The sequence below is a fragment of the Pseudonaja textilis genome, chromosome 10 (genome assembly GCF_049901715.1).
Source record: "Pseudonaja textilis isolate UNSWEBS1 chromosome 10, rPseTex1.2, whole genome shotgun sequence".
NCBI classification, from domain to species: Eukaryota; Metazoa; Chordata; class Lepidosauria; order Squamata; family Elapidae; genus Pseudonaja; species Pseudonaja textilis.
In genome coordinates, this window is record NC_141999.1 from 14,671,559 (window position 1) to 14,681,167 (window position 9,609).

Below are 9,609 nucleotides of genomic sequence, written 5' to 3' on the forward strand. Positions count from 1 at the left end.
CCCGGGTTCTGCCATTCCTGCTCCTGTACCAAAGAAAACTGTTCAGTTTGGATTCATCTCAGATCTCCAACAATAAAGTTCAAGACATTTCTATCCTGCTATAAACAAGTAGATAGATGGATAAATATTTCTAATAGCTTCCATATTTTAAAAAAAACAACAGCTTGGCTTTCATAACATTCTTTGACAGGCGATTTGTGGCAAGACTGAAGCTGTATTCTTCTATATCTGACTCATTCTTCATCACCACCACCCCAGAGGCTGCAGCATAAGAGCATAAAAAGTTTCTCTTCGTGCTTTGTAAGCACTGTCCAGCTTTCATTTTCAAAGCATCCAAGGTGGTGGTGGTTGTTGTTTAAAAAGATAGTTGTAAAATAAAGCTGGGGAGGAGAACGAAAAGGCACTCAGAAGTAACACAATCGTATTTGATAACGAACTATCTTGTTTGTTCTTTTTTTCCCCCAACTACAGATCCATATCAGAGGATTGATTTGTGGTGGTTATCTTTTATAGAACGCAAGGTTTTGTCGGTGTGGGTGGATATAAGAGAGATCTGCTTAACGATTGTGAAAGCAAAGATGGGAACGTTTGCCTCAGAAGTGAATTTTGAAAACTCCACAAAAAGGCATATTTCAAACATGTTGCATGTCTCAGGCAGATTGGCCAAAAAGAAAACTCTGTGGTTCCTGTCACAACAAAAGAACTTATTCCTGTTAGCAATAAAACTTCATAAGGGAGCAAAGGATATCACATAGAAAGACTGAAGACCGTAGAGATATTTTTCTGTGTTTGGTCAATAATATTGACTTTGTTCTCTCTCTTCTAAAGACAAAAGTGAAGAGCAAAAAAAATTGTTTTCATCTGTTCAAACAAATCCAATTTTTGGAGACAGCCTGGACAAGTGCCTGAGGATTTCTTGGCAAAGTTTTTCAAAAGGGGTTTGCCATTTTGCCTCCTTCCAAGGGCTGAGAGAAAGGAACTTGGCCAAGGTCACCCAACTAGCTTTGAGCCTAATGGCAAGACTAGAACTCATGGTCTCCCTGATGCCTTAGTTTCGACATCAACACTGACTGGAAAAAAAATTAGAAGGATGTAAATTTGGCAATTGGCTCTTAAGCAAAATGAAACTGTCTCTCAAACAAAATTGAGAAGGCAATTAAATTAATTAAGAGGTGCTCTTGATCTTGCGTTGAAATGGAGTCTCATTTTTCCAACCAAGTTGCTCACTGGATGTGTTAGAAGACAGCTATCATTCCAGCAAAGTTGTTGCTAGTTTTGAAGTCATGTCCAACCCATTGTGACCACATGGACAATGTTCCTCCAGGCCTTCCTGTCCTCCATCATCTTTTGGAGTCCATTTAAGCTCACATCAACTGCTTCAGTGACTCCATCCAGCCACTTCATTCTCTGTCACCCCCTTCTTCTATTGCCCTCAATCTTTCCCAGCATATAAGCTCTTCTCCAGGGAGTCCTTCCTTCTCATTAGGTGGCCAAAGTATTTGAGTTTCATCTTCAGGAACTGGCCTTCTAAGCAGCAGTCAGGGTTGATCTCTTCTAGGACTGACTGGTTTGATCGCCTTGCAGTCCAAGGGACTCACAGGAGTTTTCTCCAACACCATAGTTCAAAGGGTATGCACTTACAATTGGTTGAGAGGCAGTAGGCATCATAGCCCAGCATTTCTGGTGAGTACCAGGTTGAAGAAGGAAGGAAGGAAGGAAGGAAGGAAGGAAGGAAGGAAGGAAGGAAGGAAGGAAGGAAGGAAGGAAGGAAGGAAGGAAGGAAGGAAGGCAAGCTAATTTTTTTCCACACATAATGTTTTAAGGAGGAGGGACAAATCTAACATATTAGCAAGAGGCTGCCTCTTGCCTCCAAAATCAGCTAATATACAGGTTAAATTTCCTTTAAATTGATCTTGGCCCCTAGTGGCTTCAGGGACATACCCTGCCATTTTCTTGGCAAGAGGAGAAAGACTTGCTTGTGACTTTTTCTTTTTCTTGTATTCTGACTCCCTCTACAGCCTGGATGTCAACTCTGAAGCGAATTTGGCTGAAGCCATCTTCTACTGCCTCATAGTCGCTACAAACTCGTAAAGGAAAAAGCGGGAACATGATAAGTGCCAAGCCCCCTCCCTGTCAAAGACAGGATTTTGCTAAACCGACCTTCCAAACCCAATTCTGAAATCTTCCTTGATTTTTGCTCTCATTCGAGCCAGGTAACCATACTCACCTTGGTCTTCCTCTGACTGGCGGTCATTAAAGCAAAGCTCAGGGCTTGCTGCTTGCCATGCGCAAGGCATATTGCTGCTTGCAAATGTGATTGTGCATCCTTTCATGTGCGACTGCCGTATTCTCAGCAACATGTTCTTTCCATCATTATCATTAATAACAAGACATGAATACAATAGCACTGCCTGCCGCTCCCTGGGCCTGCCGACAAATTGGTGGTTCAGATAGGGAGATTGCTACCAGAGGCCTTAAACAATTTCCTCGTGTGTCTGGTTATATTTACTCAACCCGAGCTACCCTAAGCCAAACAAACATACTAAAATAGCTCTCAGCAGGCTTGGTTTCAAAAATATCCGTACATGGCAAAAACAGTCATGGATACAGACTAAAGAAGCACCCTGTGTGGGGAAAAATGTAAATAAAACGTTGATTGGCAAAGCAAATACCTCCTAGCTTCACCACACGTAGGATTAAAATTGCAAATGAGTATAAGGCACCTATTGCATCTTACTTATTTATTTTTATTTATTTATGTATTTATTTATTTGTCAAAAGCTTACAATATAACAGAAACAAGAATAAACATAAGTTTAAATACAAGAAATAAGAACTAATAATTGGGGACAATAGGACAGGGACGGTAGGCACGATTGTGCACTTATGCACGTCCCTTATCTTCCCCGGGCTCTCCTTCCATTCAGGATCTAGAATCTAGAGCCAACATGAAAATGATGTCAGAAGCTAAAAGAATATTTCAAACTGTCAAGAGGAAAAGAAGGGAACCAGAAGTGATATTAGCTAGTTCTGACCAGTTCCTGAGAACCGGCAGCAGAAATATTGAGTAGTTCAGAGAACTGGAAAATGCAACCTCTGACTGGCCCCACCCCCATCTATTCTCTGCCTCCTGAGTCCCAGCTGATTGGTTGGGTCTTCTTTGGTTGCCCTGCACAGGAGAATGGAGCTGGAAAGCAGATTAGTGGGGTGGGGAGGGAATGGGGATTTTGCAGTATCCTTCCCCTGCCACGCCCACCAAGCCATGCCACACCACATCCTCCAAGCCATGCCCAAGAAACCGGTAGTAAACATTTTTTAATTCCACCACGGAAGGGAATGGAGAAACAAGTCAGGTGGTAGGACATCATCTGAATAAAGATCTGTGTCGGTAGTCCTTGACTTACAACTACAATCCAGCTCAACATTTCTGCTGCTAAGTGAGACAGTTGTTAATTGAATTGTATGACCTTTCTTGCCACAATTGTTAAGTGAATCACTGCATGGTTAGGAACATAGTTGTTAAATGAATCCAACTTCCCCATTGACGTTGCTTGTTAGAAGGTCGCAAAAGGTGATCATATGACCCTCGGATACCGTCATAAAGTGAGTCAGTTGCCAAGCATCTGACATCACATGGCCATCAGAAGCTTGCAACGGATATACAGTAAGTGTGAAAAATGGTCATAAATCACTTTTTTTCAGTGTTGTAGTAACTTCAAATGGTCACTGAACGAACTGTTATAAGTCAAGGATTAGATGTAATGGAAAAGAAAGATGTGTGGAAAATTCTGAAAGAATAATTTGAGTTGAACAGGACTGAAGAAGCTCAGCACCAATGCTGCTTTTCCAAAAAAAAATAAACCAAGTTAAAAATAAGGCAGTATGAATGGTAAATTGTATCAAAACTGAAGATAACAGATAATCAGAGTTGGAAGGGACCTTGTAGGTCATCTAGTCCAACCCCCTGTCCAAGCAGGAGACCCTACCCCATTTCTAACAAATGGCAGTCCAATCTCTTCTTGAAAGTCTCAAGTGATGGCGCTCCCACAACCTCTGAGGGCAAGCTGTTCCATGGGTTGATTGCTCTCACTGTCAGAAAATTTCTCTTATTTCAGGTTGAATCTCTCCTTGTTCAGTTTCCATCCATTATTCCTTGTCTGCCCTTCAGGTGCTTTGGAAAATAGCTTCACCCCTTCCTACTCCCTGTGGCAGACCCTCAAATATTGGAAGACTGTTATCCTGTCTCCTCTGGTCCTTCTCTTCAGTAGACTAGCCATGCCCAGTTCCTGTAACTGTTCATTGTATGTTTTAATCTCCAGTCCCCTAATCGTCTTGGTTGCTCTTCTCTGTACTTTTTCTAAAGCCTCAACATCTTTTTTATAGTGTGGTGACCAAAACTGGATGCAGTACTCGAGGTGTAATCTTACTAAGAGACATCCATTAGGCACAGAACAGAAGCTCCACACATGAAGATTCAATTAAAATGATTTATTGCTAAAAGCCTATGCACAGGAAACTTCTCAACTATTAGTCAGCACTTGCTTAGAGCTACATAGAGTCAGCAGCACTTGAGGGGAGTTGGATTTAGTTCTCTTGTGGCTATGTAGGGATTCTAGGTTGATACCACTTTTCACTCCACCACCTGGTTCTGCCATCTCTTCTCCTATATGAGCCTTAGTGTCACAGTGGTTATAGTCCAGTACTGCAGGCTATTTCTGCTGACTGCTGGCTGACTATTTGGCAGTTCATATCCCACCAGACTCAGCCTTCCATCCTTCCAAGGTGGGTAAAATGAGGACTCAGGTTGTTGGGGACAATATGTTGACTCTGTAAAACTGCTTAGACAGTTTGCTGTAAAGCAACGTAAAGTGGTATAGAAGTCTAAGTGCTATTGCTATTGCTACATCAATGGCAGAGAAACAGAGAAGAAGAATGTAGTGAGTGAAGTTACAATTCAACGTCTAAAAAAAGGCAAAGGGAAATAGCTAAACTGGAAAAAAGATCACTTCCTCAGATCTTTCTGCAGATCAAAGAGAAATGGCATTGTGTTTCAGACTGAGCCCATAGATGCCAGCTTGATTTACCAGTGATCCACTAAAGTGTAATATTACAAAAGTAGGCAGCCCAGTTTAATACTCTTCAAACTGATAAATAACAAGCAACTGAAGCTGGATTTTATATACCGTGTTTCTCATATAATAAGGCTGGGTCTTATTTTTTTTGAGCCCCGAAAAAATGGCTAGGCCGTCTTTTCGGGGGTGACTTAATTCCCCCCCCCCTTGCATCTTCAGGCGGGCGGCGACGGCTTGGATGTTGACCTCGTCGTTGGTGGGGCACTTCGTATTGGGGTCAACGCAAGCAGCACCATATCCAGGTGGGCAACAAAAGTACTTCCTAATGGCAAGCCCCCCCACCACCATTCCTCCCACCATTTCACATGTTTTAATATAGGCCTTAATTTGGGGGGAGGGGCTTAATTTCATTTCATGCCTATAAAACATGCCGGGACTTCCTATTGGGGGAAGCCATATTGTTGAAGAAATGGGGTACCTATATGTGTAATATGCAGTTGAGCCCCGGGTTTTGTTGAAAAGAGATTGAAGGAGAAATGAAACCTCTTCATAAAACAAGAGTAAGCACCAACCAGAGATAGCCAGAAATCAAGGGCCCCTTCCCATTGGGAGTCACAAGTACTGCAAGAAACCAAGAAGGAATGTTCCCTGAACCTCAGATGGAGCATATCAAATAAGAATCAATAAGTTGCTTGTAGGTTCTTGAAGCTCTCACGTGCTTTGGTTTGATTCAGTGCAACTGGGAAATTTTTCTTTCAGCAGAGCAAGGAAACATGTTGAAAGATGCAAGAAGCGGGAAAAGGAGGCACGTATATGATACTCAGGTTCACCTGCACAAAAACACCCACCGCAAAAACCTTAACTGATTCACCCCCAAATTACAAAAGGCTAAATAATATTATTCTCAATTATTATCAATGTCAGGAAAAATCATTACAAAATTAAAAAGAAAGAGGAAATGGAAGCCTGTTTATCAAAACCGGGGAGGAAATATAAGGAGCACCAGCTTGATTTTCATTCCAAGAGTACCATCTAGTGGTTAGCGTGAAACACTAATTGGTTGAGGAGAAAAGTGATTTGCAAAGCTTTTTATAAAAGTAACCTGCATTGACTTATTATGTTAAAGCTCTTGGGAAGAATTATTTGCAAACCTAATCTTGGTGGTCTTGTAGAGTATGTTGCATTTTATTTTTCTATATCAGTGGAATTCTGGCTGAGATTGGACAACATGTTTCTTGCATGCAAAACTTATTAAAAGCAGGAAAGCTGGAATGAAGGTGCCTCTGTGAATATACTGGTAAAAGATGCTGTGGAAGGAGAAACAAAGGCAGCTAGGCCAGACTCAATGAGTGGTCTGGCCTGGCTAGCTAACCTCTTGATTTCTGGGGAAAATATTTCAGTGAAGGCAAGATAACAAATGATAGGTCCACTTCTGAGGTCTGAGTAGAGTAGGATAGGGTAGGGTAGGGTAGGGTAGGGTAGGGTAGAGTAGAGTTACTTCTCTCCTTGATTAGTTTCCACCCATTGCTTCTTGTCCTGCCCTCGGGTGCTTTGGAGAATAGATTGACTCCCTCTTCTTTGTGGCAGCCACTGAGATATTGGAACACTGCTATCATGTCATCCCCTAGTCCTCTTTTCATTAAACTAGACATACCCAACTCCAGCAACCGTTCTTTATGTTCTAGCCTCCAGTCCCCTAATCATCTTTCTTTGTTGTTGTTCTCTGCACTCATTCTTGGCAGAGAAGACAACAATATCTAAGTGAGTGGTGGCTAACCTTTTTGGGCTCCTGTGCCAAAAATTGTGTGTATGCTTGCATGTTCCCGCTCGTGTGCCAGCATCCAGAAGGCAATGCGTGCCCCCCATGTCCCCTATGCGTGCGTGTGCAATCCCTCCTGCCGCCCCCTTACCTGCACTTTTTTCAGCCTCCAAAAGGCTTGAGAAAGGCTTTTGCAGGCTACTAGAGGCTTTGCAGGCCAAAAACTAGCCCTGTTTTGTCACTTTCAGTATTTTCAGAAAAACAGGACATGATGAAATGGGGCTAGTTTTTAGCCTGCAAGGCCTCCAGAAGCCTGCAGAAGCCTTCTTCAAGCCTTTGGGAGGCCGAAAAAGGCCTCAAACCACCCGAAAATCAGCTGTGAGGCACACACATGAGCAATGAGGTAAGTTTGCCTGGCAGCTCCCATGCTGGCACAAATGGCTCTGCGTGCCACCTGTGGCAAGCATGCCATAGGTTTACCATCACGGATCTAAGTGAAGAGACCTGAAGTAGTCCTCCTTCCAACTCTAATTGGATGGGAATAAAACAAATTAGGTGAAGGTGATCCTGGAGACATTTAGATCCATTTGGATACAAAACGTTAACCAGCAATTTGGTTAGCATGCAGTAGCCATCTGGTAATTGGTGCAGCCAAGTCACATTCTGAATCAGCTGTCGCTTCCAGATAGTTTCAAAAACATCCTCATGCTGAGATATTTAACTTGTCTTCCATTTTGTTGGTAAATACCTTATGAAATAAAAACTGATGCAGTCAAGCAATTTACACTATTTCTTCAGAAACCAACACACAGCTTATTGGTTGTGTTTTCAACTTCAAATTTTACATAAAGGAGGGAGTCACTTGTTAACGTAGAAAATGCCTGATATTTGGTAAGGGATGCATATTCTACAAATATTTTAAATCCATATCTTTTAGGATGCAGTCATTTCTAAATCACAGGCTGCCCATCAGCCGCATATGGTTAAATTCAACATTGCTTCTTTTATTACATCACCTTTATTTCTACGTAATTAATGTGGACCGTGTAATTAAAAGATTAAGAATGTGTCTGGAATGAAGGCCGTACTTCTTTGCAGTTGGCATCAGAAGCTGGTTTGAGTCTTTTCAGAAAGTCTAATTACATTGCCAAACATTGTTGCCTATCTAATGTCTAATTAACATTGGCGCCAAGAATGCAAGTTTTCGTATTTTAAACTGGTACAAGAGAAAAGAGAGTTAATTAATGTTTCTTTCTATTCAATTGACCCAAACAAAGCAGAAAGTAGCTTTCTGACTGCTAATATATTCTAGCTATTTTGGGCTGTTACGTAGCAAAATAGCTGGAGCATCCATATATTGGCACTAAATATGGCTCACAAAATTATCACTGTGTATTGTGTTTGGGTCCTTAAAGGCTGTAAATATGCCTTGCGCTATATATGAGAAAAGAAAATGGACGTGGTGGCTCAGTGCCTAAGACACTGAGCTTGTCGATCACTGCACCACCATGAAGACAAACTGGGAATGCATAAAAGCCAACAACTTCCTGAAGATTTTCACCCAATCAAGCCTGACTTTTTTATCTTTTTGACATTCCTTTACTTTGGAATACTTTTAATTTTTTAATCAGAAAAATAAGATTAAGATATGAAGAAAAGAGAGACGATCAGCATAAGCCACAAAACTCTTCTGTGATTTTTATTTTTATATTTTTCAGACTAAACAACATTCATTTAGCATGAAATTTCTGCAAAGACCATTTATGTATCCTCAAGTATCAATATTTTGGTACAAACACTTTGAAAGAAAAAAAATGAACTCAAGTTCAACCACTTGTGCTCACACACTGGAAAAGGTGCAGTGGTGGTAAACGATAAAGACAGATAGCATAGCTTGGGACTTGGTTTTTAATCTTCTAAAGCCAACAGGAATGGTCATATCCCTGGGTGGGCTCACTGGCCTATAGATACTGTACCATCTAAATAGTTATCATATTCATCTAGCATATAGGCAGTAATAACATTCAGGAATATCTACAGGGTTTGGTTAAAAAAAAAAAAGTCAAGATGATGCCCAGCCATGTAATTGAAGGTATGCCATATTTTATTTGTATCACACATGAAAAAGGATTGAGCTTCGATCACACCATAATGGCTACTGACTTGACTTTTAATTACACCCTAGGAATATCCTTGTGTTAGAAATTCTGTTTATATAAAGTACCACATAGAGCAAATAAAGAGAACAGTCACCATGTGCCTTACTGCTCAACTCTATTACTGTAAAAGGAAACAGGAAACTGCTTGGAACAAAAGAGCATAGAGCATATACCATAGATATAAACTTGTAAACACTGTCATCTACTGGCTGAATACTACTATGGCTGTTGCATATAAATATGTTCCAACAATGAATTCCAACACTTTGGTACATTAGAAGTTATTTATCTATCTAGAAGCTAATGATAGCATCATAATTGCTGTCATTGTCATTACATTCATAGATGAATTCACTATAGAAAACTCAGATGTGGAAAGGGAGAGAAGAAAGAAGAAAAAGAGAAGAAGTATGTCTTCTCTCCCTTTCCCTATACTGACAACTAAGAGACTTAAATAAGAAATCAGGGGGGAAAATCCGCTTTGACATCAACAGGCAACTAAGCTGAAAATAAAACAAAATGTCAAAGGGATAATAAAGATTTCTGGACACTAAAAAAAAATTTATAAGCAGGAAAGGAGAGAAAAAGAATAAAAGGGCAGGATCTGGAAAAAAGGGAG